The sequence below is a fragment of the Equus caballus genome, chromosome 27 (genome assembly GCF_041296265.1).
Source record: "Equus caballus isolate H_3958 breed thoroughbred chromosome 27, TB-T2T, whole genome shotgun sequence".
Taxonomy (NCBI): domain Eukaryota; kingdom Metazoa; phylum Chordata; class Mammalia; order Perissodactyla; family Equidae; genus Equus; species Equus caballus.
In genome coordinates this window covers 42,750,411-42,770,253 of record NC_091710.1, presented here as the reverse complement: position 1 = coordinate 42,770,253, position 19,843 = coordinate 42,750,411, and the positions used below count along the sequence as shown (strand labels likewise).

The 19,843-nt window shown below is 45.4% G+C and overlaps 1 long non-coding RNA gene across 1 annotated transcript; it reads right to left on the bottom strand.

Annotated features, from left to right (window-relative positions):
- Positions 1 to 1,500: 1,500 nt before the first annotated feature.
- Positions 1,501 to 12,208, bottom strand: LOC111770885 (uncharacterized). Its single transcript, XR_002804330.2, has 2 exons — positions 11,735 to 12,208; positions 1,501 to 3,876 (listed from the first exon to the last, which is right to left on the bottom strand). It is a non-coding gene; the product is annotated as an uncharacterized lncRNA (long non-coding RNA).
- Between the last annotated feature and the right edge of the window lie 7,635 nt (positions 12,209 to 19,843).

Sequence of the window (19,843 nt, the reverse complement as noted above, 5' to 3'; positions counted from 1 at the left end):
TATATTTTATGCAAAAATAAAAGACTCCCAGAATCTACAATGTGAAACACACAGGAAATTGACATTTAATGAGCAGGTTACAAAACAGCTGGTGTGAAACAGCCACTTCTAAATTAGAACCAAATTATGAAATTATAACTGAAACTATTGAACAGACTCAAAAGCTGTTGGCACTATCAAAAGCACAACTTCCTGTTGACTTTATAAACTGCTATATTTATTATGTTTTTATAAATGCCTAAATTTTTTTAAATGCTGACTTTTTGTTTCTAACAGGCAGCAATAGGGATTTATAGAGTTGGTATTGGTCTGAGAGAGATTCACTGTGAATAGGTAAAACTGGTCCAAGTGGGGATGCCCTAAGGAATTAATACAAAAGACTATATGACTACTGCCTCAAATTTAATATATCTACTCCATAATTACAAAAATGTGAATGAAGAATAAAAAGTAAATGGTAAAATAAGTTTTTAAAAGTTAAAATATGGATAGAATAAAAAATAAAGAAGGAAGCAGGAAAAATTATATAATATACTAAAATTTGGCTACTAATGGCTAGAAATTACCAATGGTTGCTAGAGTATTTAAGAAATTGTAAAAAGAACCCTAAACCTGCTGTCCGGAAAAAAGTTTGTCAAACAAAAATTGATATTCTAGCAGAAAAGCTTCCATATAAAATCCTGAAATTGGGGTTCCTGGTGATAAAATATGCTTTATTGGGTCCTAAATATATTTATTCTGAAGAAAACTATATTACCCTCTGATTGTTAGCTTTCAAGAAATTGAACTTCACTTCATTACTGCTAGACACAACTGAGAAAACTGAAAAACAGTCAATTAAATCTTCCCAGAAAGCTGTTTGCTATTAAAGTCATTCCTATTCAACGAATGCCAAATTTGGTAAATCAGCCAATGTGGCACAATCAATGAGTTGATCATTAGGCAAGATTTATTTCCACAAAATCAAATTTTGGCAATTCGGCTTTCATTGAATTTACCTAACATCAGTCAACATCCACTCCATCCTTTCACAAATGAGAGATACCTGATTATAGTGGGGCATCACTGGCAAAAGACTGATCATTTTTGGTATGAACTGACCATAATTTACAAACATTTGACCCCCTTTCAGCCCTGAGCTTTCGTGCGTTAACCTCTAACGCCTCCTTCACATGTGGGAGCTGAACTGCCATGAACAGGGCTGAAAAGGAGCCCCACGGGTCACCCTGATTAGAAGAAGCATGCAGCCTTTTGAGTGTTTTATAGTTTTAATTACAACTTAGTGATTTAGTTGTAATTTAGAAGTAGCTGTTTCACACCACCCATTTTGTAGCCTGCTCATCAAATATCAATTTCTTGTGTGTCTCACATTGTAGATTCTGGGAGTCTTTTTTTTCTTTTTGCATAAAATATAAGCATAAATATATATGCAAAGCTATACATATATTAGCTTCCTACCCATGTTAGTTTTTTAGGACTGCCGTAATGAATTACCACAAATAGGGTAGGACAACAGAAATTTATTCTCTCCTAGTTCTGGAGGGCAGAAGTCCAGAATCAAGGGGTCAGCAGGACCATGCTGCCTCTGTTCCATGCCCTTCTCTCAGCTTCTGGTGTTGCTAGCAGGTCTTGGTGTTGCTGGCTTGCAGCTGCATGGCTCCAATCTCCGCCTCCAACACGCTGTCACATGTCATCCTCTCTGTGTCTTCACATCACTTTCTTACAAGGACAACAGTCACACTGGATTAAGGGCCCACCTGTATGACCTCACCTTAACTAATTACACTTGCAATGACTCTATTTCCAAATAACGTTAGGACTGGGGGTTAGGATTTCAACACATCCTTTTGGAGCACATGAGTCAACCCATAACACTGCTTCTGCCCTCATTTTCCAGATATTTATGGTTAATGACAGTCAATTTAGGCAATTCTCTCTCATGTCCCTTGTCACTTTTCTTTTTCTAATTTATTTGAAAAATATCTTTAAATAATGAATTGTACATACCAACATGCTTGACTAATACAAAAGTAGTTTTGGTTGAATCAAGCTTTGTAAAATCTCTTCCTGAAAACCTAGCTAAGATAGAGTATGTCATTCCTCCCTTTTCTAGTCTTCTTACTTTTCTGCAATAGCTTGCCTTGCCTCGGCAATCTCACAATCATACTTTCTAGAAAAAAATTCCAATTAATGTAATTTTATTCTTTTTCAATAAAATTGGTACAGAGGTACTCAAATGCAATACAGCTGTAAGGTTTCCTAAGGCTTATCAAGCAAATAAACTCACAAATAAGAAAATCGCCTTTGTCAAGCTTTCCAATTTGGGGACTGGAAAATTTGCCACCAACTGAGGGAGGTAAAAAGCAAGAGGCTGGTGAAAACTTGGGCAGGAGGGCATGTAGGAGGAAACTGACCTCTCAAGAGAAGGTCAGGGTGTGAGGGTGGAAGCAGGAATGAGCCAGAGGAACACCTCATCTGCCTTCCTGTGGGTGCCACACCACTGACAGGAAGGACACCACGATTTTATAATAATTTAGTTCTTCACAGAAATATGTCCCTCCCTCCTTTTCTTCCTGGTAACTAAATGTCTGAAGAAGGAACTTGAAACCAAGACTAGAAAAGGAAATAGCACAAGAGTTGGCATCAACAAACAAAAGCCCATTAGCTGAGATGAAGCCAGCAAGGATGGCAAAGCCAGGCCAGGAAATGTGCATAATGATGGTGCCAGGTTCCACTTCTGACCTGCCACAAGAGCTGGGGCCTGGCCAGAGGGTCTGAGTCCATTTTCACAGGACAGGCTGGGTCTCAAGAGGATACAGAACAAAGAAAAATTCAAGATATGGCATGAGAGACGAGAGTTTTCTCTCAAAGAGGAGATTGGAGGAAAGAAACCTAAGTGATAGAAGAGAAAAGAGAAGGGGGAGACAGAGATCTGTGACATGGGACAGCCCCTCTGCGACCCTGACATGGAAGCTGTATCTGCAACAGATAAAAAGGGAACAGCAACCAAGGGTTTTGAGGATCAAGATAATCCCAGCCAATATCTCCTGAGCATTAGCTAGGTACCAGGCACTGCATCAGACACTTGGGATATAAATGGGAACAGAGGTGGTAATCTGCTCTGAAGGAGTTTACTGTTAGACTTGCAAACAAACAATGAACACCACAAGATAATCACTATATTGAAGGTATGACTGAAGGGCAGTGGGAGAGGCATGCCAAGCATCTCCTCGGGGCCTCTCAGAGGGCACATCTGAGCTGAGTCTTTATGGAAGAGAAAGCATTTGCTAGAGGGACAGAGAGAGGAGGGATGTCCTCAGCAGAGAGCGTGATGACCAGGTCAGTGTTGCTGGAGCACAGCTAGAGACATTAAGAGCAGCCCAGCAGGGACCTCTAGGAAGGCCCTGGGCACCGTGGAAGGACTTAAGGCTATGTCCTAGAGCCAGTGGGGAGCCAGTGGCAAATTCTGGTGATGAAAGCAACATTATCTGATTTGCGGACAGAAAGATCTTTCTGGACCTGTTTTGGAGGCTGGTGTAGAGGGAGAGAGAAAGAAGGTAGGAAGGCTTGAAATAAGGCCATTGCCTTATTGGAGTAGGACTGGGGGTTGGGGGTTCGTTAGAGGGCAGGGGTGAATATATTTAAGAAAAATAATCAACAGTGCTTGGGAAGCAGGGAAAAGAAAGCCCCTGCACCAAGGCTCTTACTGCCGTTTGGGCAGCTGCATGCAGTGTTGCAATTCCAGCATGGGAACACTGGAGCATATTTACGCATGTTGAGGAAGACGGTGGGTCCAGTCCTGAAGAGATGAGTGTGACTGATCTGCCTAAGGACATCCAGGCGGAGGAATACATCTGGTGGTCAGGAGAAAGGTTTCTCGAGAAAGAAAGAGAGAGAGATTTTAGCATAATGAGCACATAGGTAACAAATGAAGACCTGGTTGTGATGGAAATCACTCAAGCTGACTAGGAAGAGTAAGAAAAGTACCTAGGTCGCAGGGGAAATAACTTGGGACATTTATATTCAAAGGATAGACAGAGGTGAAAAGAAAAATCCATGCAAGAGATTGAGAAGGGGCTAAAAATAACAGGAAGACCAGAAAGGAGGGGAAAAGTTAGCCTCTGAGAGAAGGAGGGACTCCCTATTAAGAGAGATGGGGAGAAGGAGATAAGAATGAATATAATGTATGCATGTGGGTGGGTAGAGAGCAGAAGGGTGTGAGAGTTCATGTTCATGTTTTCTTTGTGGAGTAAGACACCAAGACATGTCCAGGGGAAAGGGTGTAAGAGCATGCGGAGGCTGTGTTGAGGCTGAAATACCAACTGTGGAGATAAGGAACATGTGCATGAGCACTACTGAGCAGTCTTGAGGGTGCAGTTGGGGTTGGATGTCTTAAAGGCACCGAGTCATGCTGATTTGTGATTTATCAGCCTTACTCCGGACCCTGGTTTAAAGGAAGGAAGATGTAAAGCTGAATTTACTCTGTGTTTGTTGGTCTGCCAAAGAAAAAGGGCTAGGACATTGAGAGAGCTGGTAAGAGTGGTTGAAATTATGTACTTTAGAGTCTGGGCTGGAAGGAAAAAGAAAGGATGATAAGAAGGGGCTCACTGTGCCTAGAGGATGTGGAGGAGACAAGGATTAGTGGTCAGGATAGGATGAGCAGTGGTGCTTTCCTTCACAGCATTTGCTTCAGATTAATTAACAGTTAATTAAGTCATTATTTGATTGTTGTTCTCCTGCAGGAGATGTAGGCTCTAGATGAGGAGACCACGTCTATTTGGTTCATCACTGTATCCCAGTGACATCCTACTACGTGTAGTACATGCTAATTAAATTTTTGTTGAATGTTTAATGAGAGAGCTGGAAGGTCTAGGAAAGACTGGATTATGGTCAGAGAGGCATTTGGACCCTCTCACAGGTGGAATATTTCCAAGGGATAATGAGATCCAAGGTGGAGCAGCTGCATTTGGTGGCTAAAGTAGAGTGGAGACAGAGAACCATGGAGGTAAAGGGCTCAACTTGCAGACACATTGCAGCCCCTAGGTTACATTTATGTGAGCACGTCTATGGTGACCTGGAAGCAGAACTGCAGAGCTAGGGGAGGTGGTCAATTCCTCATGGCCTTGGGATATGCAAGCCAAGGGAAACAGGAGAAAGAGCAATTCGACAGGAAGTGGTCTCCTCAGACAAGGGCAAGGAGCGGAGGAGTCTATTTATGATGCGACAGGGCAGAAAGGAGAATGTTGATGGGAAAATCAACAGGGCCCTCGTGACTTCATCTAAGGAAGCACAGAGCAGAGGGGAGAAGGGAGAACAAAGGGGTGGAGGTGGTTGAAAATGAAGGGGATGAGAGGTCAAAATTAACAGGTCTCACGTTTCTAACGAGAACTTTATGAAGAACATATTTGGGTGCTAAGATGGATGCAGGCCCGGGGGGGGGGGGGGGGCGGTGCGGAGGGGGGTTGTTGAGGGGACGGGGGTGAAGGATGCTCCAGGCGCTGCTTGCATCTGGTTCTGGGCTGCAGAGAGTGCCTGTAAAATGGGGAGTGAGCATTGAGAGAGGTCAGTCAGGCAAAATAGTCATCATGGAGAAAAACACTCTGTCCATGGGCACATCTCAATTTTAGGCAGAAATTAACTGTGAAAATCAGTTATGATGCAACTGCTCCATTTCATCTTCTCAAAATTCCCCGCAAATACTCTTCCTTCTGCATGAGTGTTCTGCGTCAGATCTGCCTTTGCTAGTAGCACTTAAATAGTTAAATTTATGGTCCAACTGGTCAATCATTGCAAACTTTTTTTGGGTTAAAAGGCTGTGCACAGCATTATTTTTAAAAAGCCTGTGACCCAATTGGTTCTAATCATTTTATTCTAATGATTATTCTTTAATTCCAAAGATTAGATTATTTTGATTATTCGCAGATTGACTATATTTTTTCTATTTATCTATTTTATTTACTTTTTACTAAAGAATCAGCTTTTGGATTTGGCACCACCTTTTTCCATTTTCTAATTCATTAATTTCTGCTTTTTATCTGTGTTTCATTTCTTCCTTATGCATTTCTTTGGCTTATTTTGTTGCTCTTCATTTTTTAATTTTTAGAGTTGGATATTTAATTCACTTCTTTCTTTCTTTCTTTTTGGATTGATTTTAGTTGGACTGATTTAAGACTATAAATTTTCTCATGAGATCTACTTTATCTGTATTCAAAAGATATCATTATTGCTGTTCTCTAGAAATGTTACAATTTTGATTTCTTTATCATCTTTATACAAAAAGTATTTAATAAAGTGGTTTAAAAATTTTTTAATACAAAATTCTAACCGTACACAAAAGTACAGAGAATAGTATAAGAAATTCCCATGTACCCATCACCTAGCTTCAACAATTATCAATACGTGACCAATCTTGGTTTATCTTACCCCAAATCCCAGACATCTTATCATTTTCTCTGTAAATATTTCAAAATGTAAACAGAGAGATTTTTAATTTCCTAGTGGAAGGGACATTTTGTTTCTGGCTTTATTATTAATGTCTGATTTTATTGCATGATGAGTACTGAGTATTTTCTGCACTATTTATCCCTTTGGAACTTCTGTAATTCACAAGTGTTACATGGGCAGTTGATAAGAAGGTGCATTCTCTATTCCGAGGATACAGAGTTCAATATCCATCACTTAGATTTACTTTAGTGTCATAGATTAGAAGTAGTAATGTAGACGTCTCTGTATATTGCTCATGATTCCTACTTTATGAATGGAGCTGCTGTACACATATCCTCATTACTATTACATCTTCTTGTAATTACACCTGTTAGCATTATAAAGTGCCCTTACATAATGGTCTTTTTGTGTGAATTCCATCTTATGTTAAGATTGAGAGCTGCACTTTCTTTTTTTTTTAAAGATTGGCACCTGAGCTAACATCGAGTGCCAATCTTTTTTTTCTTCTTCTTCCTTTCCCTCTCTCCGAAGCCCCCCAGTACATAGTTGTATATTCTAGTTGTAGGTCCTTCTGGCTCTGCTATGTGGCATGCCACCTCAGAGTGGCCTGATGAGTGGTGCCATGTCCGCGCCCAGGATCCGAACCTGCAAAAGCCTGGGCCACTGAAGCGAAGCGCACACACAAAGTTAACCACTCAGCCATGGGGCCAGCCCCTCCACTTTCTTTTTATTTGTATTTATTTGTTATACCCATAACCTGTCCTAATGTTTTCAGTTTTGGTCACCCCATTCTTCTAAACACCTTAGGCCTTATCATGCAATAGCAATCTTATCAGTCAGGGTTTTTAGTTGCAAGCAACAGAACCCACTCTAGTGAGTTTAAACAGAAAATCAAAGGATATTAGGTAACTCGTGATATTCCTAGGAAAGGCAGAGAATTAGTCTAGGGGGCTGTGCAGCCAGGGACAGCACCCATTCACCCCACAGTCCTTCTCTGGGACAGGACCCTGTCACATCTGGGCGCTGACCCTGCAGCTCACACCCCTGACACTGAGCAATGGAGAACAGCAGTGGACCTCTGCCACTGCTGTTCTGAAAGTCATGTGTCTCTCCACCACCCACCGCCCCTTCCAGAAAGAGATTCCACACAGCTCACTTTTCTTATATTGCCTCTTTTTAAATAGAAGTCTGATGGACAGGACCTAGATCAGTTCCTGTGCCCTGGCTTCAAGGAAAACTGGAACACCGAATTCTGCCTTCTGCCTTCAGGAGGAAAATTCATAATCTGGAGACTTCTCCAAAATATAGGAGGCCATATTTGCCACAAATATGATAAACACCTTTTACAGCAGTATCACTGAAGTTTCAGATATAGAAATTCAACTCCTAACTAAAAAGAGAATTTATTTTTAGAATCCATAACCAGATATTCCCCTGACATCATGTTGTATGTAGTTGTTTTTTGGATATTTGAACGCATGCAGGGTCTTTTCTAAAAATGTCCCTACTTTTACCAAAAAATCATATGTAATCATGAGTTTGACCTTTGCTTTCTTGCTTCTCTTAGGATCACTTCTTCCTCCTTGTTTCTACATCCAAAGCTCTTATTCCAGGCTCACAACTTCTTACCCAGAATACTAGACCTCTTCTGACAGTTCTCTGCCTTTTCTTCTCCTTTTCCCAAGCCATCCTACACAGTGCCCATACCAAACTCTCTGGTGTTATGTTCTCGCAGCCTGGTGGCAGGGTCCAAGCTTTGCCTCATCTTCATTTGGCAGACACGTGCTGAGCGACTATGCCGTGCTAGTCAATGTGCTTGGGGCTGGGGTTCAAACATGAGTAAGATAAGGCCTAATCTTAATCTAGACAGACCATCGAACAGGAAAACACAACATAATGCAAGTCCTATAAACTGTGGCACAGAGAAAGGTGCCTACACCAGCCTGGTGGGCAGAGGCAATCTAAGGAGGCTCCTGGAAAAGGGTCCCTCTGAACAGGGTGGGGAAGGAGCACCGGGATCTACCAGGAAAGGAGGGGGATGGTAAGCACAAGCAGCTGCCTGTGCAGAGGCAGGTAGGCCTGAGGGTGCTTTGTGCTCTGAGGAAAAGCCACAATTACCTTAATTCAGGACCGTAAGCTGCCTAAGATGATGTAGCAGGAGAAGACTGGTATCTCAGAGCAAGATATGACATATTGAGGAGTTGGGACACATTTCTTAAAGCCAATGGGGAGCAACTGAAGGCTTTTTAGCATTTTAGAAAGATCATCCTAGAGGCCAGCCCCATGGCTGAGTGGTTAAGTTCACATGCTCCACTTCGGCTGCTGGGGTTCGCAGGTTTGGATCCTGGACGTGGACCTATGCATGGCTCATCAAGCCATGCTGTGGTGGCATCCCACACAGAACTAGAAGGACTTACAACTAGGATATACAACTATGTACTGGGGCTTTGGAGAGAAAAAAAAAAAAGAAAGAAAGAAAGACCAACCTAGCCACATTATACAGAACGGACTAGAGGAGCTTGCTGGTGGCAGGCAAAAGGTAGAAGGCTATTGCTGAAACCCATGAGAGAAGTTATGGGGTGGCAGTGGTGGTGGCTGTGGGGATATTGACGGGGGACAGACTGGAGAGGTCTCAAGATGGGATCAAAGGCACTTAGTGACTGTGAGAGATAGAGCAGAGCAAGAGTCAGAGAAGACTCGGGATTTCTATGTTCCTTGGGTGGAGAGGTTCTAAAATGAGTCTATGAGAGGAGGTGCAAATTTGGGGAGAGCGGGTAGAGTGCTGATCGGAATGTCCCAAGTGGAGTGGTCCAGCAGGAATCTGGAAGTTAACAAAACTGTGGTGGAGGCTGAAGCCTCAGGAGTAGGGGCGATGCCCCAGGGGAGGCTGGGGAGTGAGGCTTCTCAACCCTGGGTGCCCATCACAAACACCTGGAAAGCTTGGAAGGATACTGATGCCTGGGCAGCGATTAAAGCCCCCTGGCTGGTTCTAATGGGCAGCCTGGGCTGAGAGCCACTGGTCCAGAGAGGAGGATGTCAAGCGTACAGGATGCCCCTTCTCTCCACCCTTTACCAGCCAAGTGACCGTGGGAAAGTCATTAGCCTTTCTGATCTTAAGTTTCCACCTCTAAAAAATGAAGACTGTAAAACTTCAATGAATTCTAAGTATCAAATCTCACAACATGTGTAAAGCACCCAACACCATTCCTGGTGCATACTTCAGACCAGACAAGCATCAGGATTCACTACAGGACCAAGTCTGAGGAAGGGCCTACGCTCAGCCCACATCTCCAAAGAGCGCTGGGCTTTCTGTTTAACAGGAGGGGAAACAAGGACTCTCCCCAACCCGGAATGAACAGAATGACACCCCTCTGGGTGCACACAGTCTGGTGGCTCACACAATAGTCTTTACAACTTACTGCAAGCCGTGGAGGCAGCACGAGGTCTCAGCACTGAAAGCGATATTTCAGCGGCTCTGACTCTTGGTTAAGATATGACACCCATATAGTCACTGAACAAAACATTCCTGAAGCAGCCATTGTGCGCCAGGCAGGGTATCTATTAGGCATTCCTTCTTTCTTTATCCAACATCACTGAGTGCCTACTGTGTGCCAGACAGCACACTGTGTTCTGGGGAAGCAATAATAAACAAGAAAGAGATGGTTTATAACTCCGAAGGGGCAGACCTTTCTCCTTGACATCTCTCTACTCTGTCCCCTCCCCAACATCCCCACAGCCACCATCATTGCCACCCCATAATTTCTTTCATGGGTTTCAGAAATAGCCTCCTAACTCTCGCCTATATCCAGTAGCAAGCTCCTCCATGTCAGATTATTTATCAAAAAATCACACAAATGAACATCACATTACTATATGATTATACAAATACACAATATTATGGGATCATATATGAGGGGGCCTCCATCAAATAGAAAGACCAGGAGGGCTTCCCTGACAAAGTGACAAGCAAACTGAGAAAAGCAGGTGCTGGCCAAAGCGTGGGTGGGTGAGAAGAGATTTCTCCGGCCTTCCACACCTCACCAGTCAGCTGTCTCACGCCTCCACGCCCTTCTTTACGCTCCTCTCTCAGCCTCAGACATCCTGGCCGCCTGGTCCTCCAGCCAGCACTCCTCATCATCCATCCACCTCAAACCCATCTCCTCCTCAAGGTCTTTTCTGACCACATCCTGTTCTCCCAATCACCCCTCCTTCCTGTCTCCACCGTCCACCATCCACTGATCTATCATCGAACCTCTAACCCCTTAGAGCAGGAGACTGAGGTGGGCAAGTCTGTTGGGTCTGTTTACCTCTCTATCCAGCAGCTAATACAACATCGGGTGCCTTAGTCAGAGTTCCCCAGAAAAAGAGAACTAACAGGGTGTGTGTGTGTGTATGAGAGAAAGAAAGTGAGAGGGGGAGAGAGGGATTTTAAGGAATTGGCTCAGGCGATTGGAGAGGCTGGTAAGTCCACAGTCTGCAGCGGAGATCAGCAGACTCCAGCCCCATGGGAGAGCTGATGTTGCAGCTCTGGGCCAAAGGCAGTCTGGAGGCAGAACTTCCTCTTCCTCAGGGGACGTCAGTCTTTTTTCTCTCAAGGCCTTCAACTGATTGGATGAGGCCCACCCACGTTATGGAGGGTAGTCTGCTTTACACAATGTCTACTGAGTTAAATGTTAATCTCATCTAAAAGATACCTTCACAGCAACAGCTAGACTGCTTTTGACCAAATATCCAGGTACCGTGGCATCACCAAGTTGACACATGAGATTAACCATGCCACCACGTAAAAACAAGTGCTTGGCAAATATTTGTGGAATGAACTGATGAAATCTGCTAACGTTACTTTTATCTTCTCCTTTCTCTTCCTTTTCCTTCCTCCTTCATCTGCTCCTCTTTTAATGCCTTTCCCAACTCCTCCCCCTTTCTCCCACTTCCTTTCTATCCTTTATCTATATCTTTCCCCCACTGGTTCCTCCCAGGTTTGCTGGGGGGGTCCCATCAACTATGGAGCTCCACAAGGAGTCCGGGGGAGCAGAAAAGCCCCTGACTGTCACCACGTTGATCCCTGAGAGCCTCCCACCTGGCATGAAAAGAAACACAAGGGAAAGGAACTCATCAAGGACGAACTACGTCAATGCAGAGCCAGGATGAGCACCCAGGTCTCCTGGCAACCAGAGCTCTTTCCACTAACTGTGCCAAACCCGCAGGTGGGGACCGGCTGAGGAGTCACAAAGGCCCCTGGAGGAGAACCCCCCTCCCCACAGACCGCACTCCAGAGAAACCACGGTACCTGGACCCCTGCGCCGCCCTACAGGGAGTCAAAGAGTTCCAGGCCTCTGGAGTCAGAATCCAGGTGTCTCCTCCTCAGGGGGCAGCATGAGACCCACGGTGTCTTCGGTCGCCTCTGCATCAGGTTTCTGACGTGGAGCGATACCGTGCTCGGCTCCACTTCACAGGACTTCATCTTGACCCGCCCACTCCTGCGCAAACATAAGCCTCCGCCAAACTACCTTTCTTCCTTCTCCCTCCCTCCTTTCAATACACGTTTATCGAATACTTTCTCTGTGCCAGATGTTAGGGACACAAAGATAAATAATAAGCCAAGGTCCTGGTCTCGGAGAGCTCCCACGCCAGTGGGGACAGACTCGAGTGGCTGTCGCATGTGCCTTCTTGCCTAGACTGCATCCGTGACTGGTCTCCCCGGCAGCCCTCTGGACGGGCTGGCTCCCTGCTCACGGACAGCTTTGTCCACCTCTTCCAATTTATGCTTTAAAATACTGAGACCGGAGAGGGGAGGTGCTCTGGCAAGACACCGCGGGTCTCCCAACAGCAAGTTCAAGGCCGAATCCTGTTTCTTTTCTTTAAAGCCAGCTGCTCAAGGGGGGTGAGCCCCCGTCTTAGGAGTCGTTGAACAGTTCCAACCACTAGAGGGCACCAAACAACCCTCCATCGGTCCACATGGCCCCACATCCTGCAGAGACTGCACGCCAGGTCACTGTGCTCCCAGGGCCACAAAACTAAAGCATTTTATCTTTCTCAAAGTGAGCCTGGCCCACCAGGCAAGCTTGAAACTGACTGCACAGACTTTACTCTTGAGCTAATAATAAGGTAAGAGGTGAGGGAGTCAAGCTGTCTTTATACGAAGGAAAGAGGCTACGGATTACCTTATTAATTAGCATATCAGAACCAATGACATAAAAGATTTCTAGAACCTATGCTCATTACCTATCCATCTGCCAAACTCTCATGTCGCTAGATAACCAAACACAACCTTGCATTATTGGCAAGCCATTGTATAGCAGTGGCATCAAATAAATGCCAGACCATGGACCCATGCATCAGAGTCACCTAAAAGGTAGGTCTTCCTTTCTCCCCCTCCCTCCTCTCTTCCTTCCTTGATATGTACTTGAGGACCACACCCACTTATTCTTTTTAATGTCTGGAATGGACGCAGGAATGTGTGTTGTCGAAAGCCTTCTGATGTGTAAAAGAGTTTGGAAGCCACTGCTATAAATGGGAGCATCCGCGGAGAGCAAGAGTGAGAGAGAGAATTGAACTCAAAGGTAACTCGCACCTTTGGGGCTACCAGAGGGAGAACAAGTCTGCAAGGTCGCTGGGCGTCCTGAGCATTGTCCCCCTGCTTTGTCAAGCAGCAGCTGCATTTGGTCGTTGGAAAGTGGTGTGAGTCTCTCGGCTGAGGACCCTCTCCCATGACTTGAATCTCAGTGGGATCAAGGCTATCACAAGGCAGGGTATCCTGCTGGAAAGGACACTGGTTTGGGATTAGACCAGCCTCAGTTTGTATCCAGCTCTACCAGCTAATGGTTATGTGCCCCCATTCAAGTGTCCATGAATTCCCCAAGCCTCAGTTTTCTTATGTGCAAAATAAACATAATATTCATCTTGTTGTAGGGAGTAAATGAGCAAAGATCTGCAAAGCGCTTAGTGCCTGGAGGAGTGCAATGCCTGGGAGGTCAGGGATGCTGTCCATGGGTGGACTAGTATTATTATCAGCCTATGAGAAAGGACAGCAGGACAGCCCCGCCCCTGCTTCCTGCAAGGACCAGGCGCCTGGGCTGTCTGCAAATCTGTATTACAAGATACACTTCATCAACTCCAGCTGGTGGTTTACAGGGAGGACTGTCTTTCTAGCACGCAGTCAAAATTTGTCAGCTGAGAAGCACACATGTCCTCACAGTCCAGTCAGGGGTAGAGAGCCTCAGCGTCCGTTTCTACCAGTCTTCAGAAACTTGCCGAGTCTGAGGATGACCTCCATGTTCAATCCCAATGGCCCCTGGAGTCCTATAAACATTTCCCGGACCTCTCCTACGAGGGACCCTGCTGAGTGTCTCCTCCTCCTTGAAGCATCTGTACCTTCGCTCCTAGGAATCGCAGGAGCCCCCCAAGCTGGCCTGCTTCCCTCTGATCACTCCCTCCTGGTTGTTCTTTATCCACACCATGCTCATCAGCATCCCTCAGGATTCTGTCCTCGGCCCCCTGCCCTTCTCCTTTAAGCTCCTCTTAAGTGATTTCATCCATGGTCAGGGTCTGTCGGTCCCTGCAGGGCGATGCTGTCTTTTCTACCTCTGACCTTTAGTTTCATATCTCAGGCGTCTTCTGGGCAGCCACTTATGGGGTATTCATATGAATTTTAAAACTGATATGTCCAAAATTAAATAAATCATCTTGTCCTGAACCTCCTGCTCCCATATACATACCCCCTACCAAATGACCTTATCTTCCTCCTTGTTGCTAATCAATTAATCAGGTCACCATCTAGTCAATTCCCAACCAGAAATCCAGCAATCATCTTCCTATTCCTCTCCCACCACGTTTAATCCTTCCCCAAACCCTGCTGATTTTCTCTCTCGAACACGTTCAGCCCATCTCTAACCCTTATGCAGGACCTCAGCATCTTTCCCTGAACCACAGTGACACAAAGAATTTAAACTCCTTGGTGCCATGTCTGCCCCCACCGATGACAGCATTTCCACTCATTCTCTACCACACAGCTCACAATTTACAATCTCGTAAGATAACATTGTGGCCCTCTCAAACCAGAAAGCCATTTTATGCCCCATGCCCTTCCTTGTGTCAATCCCTTTACTGAGGACACCCATCCCACCTGTCATCACTCAGCTCCCTCTTACTCACGGTGGTGGGTTGAGTGGTGGTCCCCTAAAAGACACGTCCATCCGATCCTGTGAATGTGACCTTATTTGGAAAAAGAGTCTTTGCACATGTAATTAAGTTAAGGATCTCACGATGTGATCATCCTGGATTCTCCAGGTGGGCTCTAAATCCAATGACATGTCCTTTTAAGAAGAGAAGAGACACACAGACAGCCATATGAAGACAGAGGCAGAGATTGGAGGGATGCTGCCACAAACCAAGGAACACCTGGGGCCGCCAAAAGCTGGAAAAGACAAAGAAGGAAATCTCCCTAGAGCCTTCAGAGGGAGCACAGCCCTGCTGACACCTTGATTTTAAACCTCCAGCCTCCAAAACTGTGAGACAATAAATTTCCATTGTTTTAAGCTACCAAGTTTGAGGTAATTTGCTATGGCAGCTCTAGGAAACTAACACACTCACCCTTCAGGACTCAGTTCATACATCATCTCCCCCAGGAAGTCCTCCCTGAGTTCCTCCTACCATGACCCCCCCGCCCCCCCCCGTCCTGCCAGCTTATATCAGAATCCCTTCCTGTGTCTGACTCGCTTGATAAATTCCTGAAAGGCAGCAACTAGGTTCCGGTCCCCATTGTAATATGAGGGTCCAGCATGTTCCAGGAAGATAGCAGGTACTCAACCAGATCAGTGCATGAGAATCCCAGTCCCTGTGCAGCTCCTATGGTCCAGGCCTTATGCCCAGAACTTCACAAATGTTACCTCGGTGAGTCATCTCAATAAGCCAGGAGGTCGGGACCATCATCTTTGCTTCATAGATGCAGAAGCTGAGGCGCAGCACCTGGCCCCAGAACAATCTGTAAGTAGAGTTGGAATTTATATCCAGATCTCTTTGAATCACAGGTCCTAGTGAGCATGAGCATGGCATTTTCAAAAGGCCAGTGGCCAACGAGAAGAAGAGGGATGTTGGAGCAGAGTGGAGAAAAGATTGGGTCTTGATTAGCTGGTTTTGAGACAGAACCATGTGTGTGCGTGTGTATGCACATGTGTGTGTGTGTGAATGGTAAGGAGGGCCATAGGTTAGTACATTAAAGATGAGCTAACTCATAATGCAGCATAGATATATTACAGCAGCTTCAATTCTGAGGCCTGGGAGCAAGGGGTCCTGTGACACAAGAGGGAGAAGAAAGGACGCAGAGGGAGAAGGAAGAAGAGGAGGAGAGGGATAGCTCTGCTACGCTGGGACACAGAACATGTTCTTCCTTCATCCTCTCCATCACTTCCTCTTGTCCGTGCCTCTGCCCCTTCCGGTGGCCTTGTGCTCAAGCATCAGTGCACAGATGCTGTCTCAGCTGCCACGGTGACACTTCACCAGGTACAGGAGGCTAAATAATGGCCCCCAAAGACATCCATGTCCTATCTCCTAGGACCTATGAATGTTTCCTTATATGGCAAAAAGGGACTCTGCAGATTTAAATTAAGGATCTTGAGAGAGGGAGGTTATCTTGGATTATCCAGGTGGGCCCTAAAGGCAACCTTAAGTAACCTTATAAGAGAGAGGAAGAGGGAGATTTGACACAGAGGAGAAGGCAGAGTGACGGCAGAGGCAGGGACTGGAGTAATGCGAACATGAACCAAGGAATGCTGGCAGTCAGGAAGCTGAGAGGCAAGGAACAGACGCTCCTCTGGACCCTGCAGAGGGAGCGCAGCCCTGCTGACACCTTGATTTCTGCCCAGTGCTACTGATTCCAGACCTCTAACCTCCAGACTAGGAGAGAATAAATTCCTGTTATTTTAAGCCATTAATTTTATGGTAATTGGTTACAGCAGCCACAGGAAACTAATATATCAGGTCTTCCAAAATTACCTCCGTCTCAGTCAAACTTGTTTTCTTAACAGCCTTCTTTAATTTGGTGTTAGAGAGGGACAAAATCTGGTTATATCAACTCACCCTAACGACAGTCCCTTAATACTCTCAGAGGCAATGGAGTTTTTAAAGGAGGGTACTTACAACGCCTAAAATTCATGTCTAACCGGTAAGATTAACGTAAAGAAATGAAGTGAACAGAAACTGCAAGCAGTGGGGTGCAAATTTAGGGAGGTGGACCAACAAACAGGCAAATTAGGGATGGAGGTCTGCCATCAAGGGCTGTCCCCTTAGTCAGGTCCTTCTTTTCACACATGGGAACTTAAAGATTCTCCAAAAGCTCTACGTTTGTTCTCAGTGGCTCCAATGCTGCCCCGTGCAGTGCCTGCCACGCTGTAAATGCTGAATCTGCTGGTGAGTGAATGAAGATGGCAGAGAGGGAGGGGAGGAGCAGCGAGGCCACCTGCAGGCACACGGAGGGGGGGTCTGTCAGACGTCTGCCACTTGATTACTGTCCATAAATGGAACCTGTTATTAACATTCATGTAATTTACATTTCTCCTCAACCTGAAGCTTTTCCCCAAGTACTATGTTATTTATTGCATTTTACAATAATTTCTTATTGTCAGGAACACATATCTTGAGTTTTCTGTGCAAATTCACCCCATAAAGCAGATGAAGTCTTTCTGCTGTAGAAAGACCTCCCTCAACACTCCAAGGCAAAGCTCCTCACTGATAACTTCTGGATGGTTGCTCAAGTTAGCACAGAGCAAAAAGCTGACATTATCAGCCCCAAAAGAAAAGCCAGTTGCCCAGAATAATCAAAGCCCACAATGGACACCATTGACAGCATCTGCAATATACTGTCTAAGTGATGTGAGCATCAAAACCTGGAAAGCAAGACCTACACCTATCCTGCAAGCTCCCTACAAGTGTTCTTTTTCAATAGTTATATTTACACTTCCTTTTTTTTTTTTTTTTTTTTGGTGAGAAAGATTCACCCTAAGCTAACATCCGTTGTCAATCTTCCTCTTTTTGCCTGAGGAAGATCGTCACTGAGCTAACATCTGTGCCAGTCTTGCTCTATGTTGTATGTGGGACACCAGCACAGCATGGCTTGATGAGCAGTGTGCAGATCCATGCCTGGGATCCAAACCCATGAGCCCTGGGCCGCCGAAGCAGAGCGTGTAAACTTAATCTCTATGCCACCGGGCCAGCCCATTCTCTAGTTCTTTTAAGAGTGCCAAAATGAATGGTAAAATATGACCACACGGGGCCCTATGAGAGATGAGCCTGTAGAATGAGCTCCAGCACTGATGACAAAATAATCCTCTAACCCCTCCTTGTTTTCCTTCGTTAGACAAAACTATGTTGAGCAGCTGCTACATTCAAATTCTGGAGAGACATGCAGGAAATAACCATTGCATACAGAGGGAGATAGTACCTAAGGGAAGTAGTGCAAATACGCTATAGAATATTGGAACTAGCCATGCTACAAAGCCCCCTTGTTCCTGGGAAGTCTTTGAATCCATGAGTTAATTAGTTCCACTCAGGACAGCTTGAAAGTCCTCTCAGCCTTTGCTCTCCCACTGTCAGTCTGGGGTGGCCATCCCTACCTGGGATTTGCCCATCAGGTGGCCATCAGCTGTTAACCACCAATGCTGGCCTCCAACTTCAGCCAGAGCAGTGCTTCTCAAACTCTGAAGTGCATTCAAATCAACTGGGACCTTGTTAAATGCAGATTCTGATTCCATTAGGCCAGGAGAGGAGGCTGAGGTTCTGCTTTTCTAATGAACCCCCCAGGTAATGATGATGATGCTGGTCTGAGGACCACATCTGAGCAGAAACAAAACCAGTCTCTGGAGGCATACGCTTCTAGCGTCATGGGTGTAAGCTTTCAAGCCCTTCCGTAAGGGAGGAGAGGCTGAACCATCTGGATCATTGGTGGATGGGGGTGCTGATTAGCAGTGTGGTTTCAGAGCTGCTACCTGGCTCACAAAAACGGACAGGTACTAAATCTAAAAATAGAGTTAGAAAGCACAGAGGGAAGCAGCTTCAGAGCCAAGAACAAAGGAGATAAAGACAAAAGTCTTGGGATATCACTCTATTAGGGATACAGGTTTCCCAAGTCTTTGGACTCCTTTCAGGTTTGGGATTCACATAAAAGCAGACACCTTCAGTGCATGTCCTCCCGGTTGGAGAGACTGCAGTCATCCCCTCCCCGCTTCCTCTGGCTGCACAGGCACCACCTCCTGCCACGTACTTCCTGTTGCCGTCCTTGTTGAGTTGAGAATACTATTGGTGATCAGAGGGAGCAGAGGAATGAGGGGTGCTGAGTAAGGAAAAGTTCAGAGAAGCTGCTAGAGTGGGCATTAGAGTGACTGCTCTGTTGAGGCCACTGTACCAGGGCCATCAATACAACTATCTTCTTCTTTATGAGAAGACAAGCCCATGGGCCACGTGCCTTTCGCCTTGATATTCCCAGCCTCTGCTCACATCAGTGCTCACAACATGCTGTTGCCACTGGACTTGGGAGAAGTAGGAGCACGTGGAAGGAGGCTTGAGGACGCAGCAATGCCCCTAAGAACCATCACACCAGCCCAAGGCAGCAGGCTTCCTATAGAAGGTTTGGCCATCCCAAATCATGGTGTCCCTGACTGGACTCTCCTTCACAGTAACAGAGGAGTAAACTGAAGCAGCCGGCCCTGGAGGTCACACAGCAAATCACAAATACTCAGTGATGGCAGCTTGCTGTGTGCCACTGGGCATTTGCAGATCTCTTAGTTGCTCCTCAGATTCTTCCATGTAAAATGGCATGTTGGACTTGATGCTCCTTTAGGCTCCTTTCCGAGGAATCATTGCGCCATCCCACATCCTGTGATGCTACTGACTACGGGGTAGAGCCCGGAGTTTGGGTCCCTTCAGGCCTTGTCTTCCTGGTACCTCAGAAGCATAGACGGCTCAGCCACGGTTGTGTTTTCTCCGCTCTCTGACAAGTCTCCTCACATTTCCTCACTTGATAAAATCCCCAGGCCTATTAATGAATCTATGAGGTCTGCCCTGTGTCCTGGAGATGGGAGGCGGTGGGAGGACTTGAAATCAACCAGGACACATTGTCTTAGAGCAATGTGGCTGAAATTTCTGAATACCCCCTACGTTCTTTTTTTCCTTCCATTCATTTCCCCTTCTCCAGACCCATAAATCCTTAGTTTCTAGAATTAGAAAGAAACACAAAAGAATCCATCTTTCAGTGTTTGGAAGCTACATGTCAAAACTATGTAGCTAAAAAAGTATTAGTAAAAACAACAATATGAACAACAACAATAAACATATTCTGCTTGTGATTGCTGTATTCTCTAACAAAGGTCTTTAGACAGCAGGAGTCAAGCAGACTAATATTTAATTA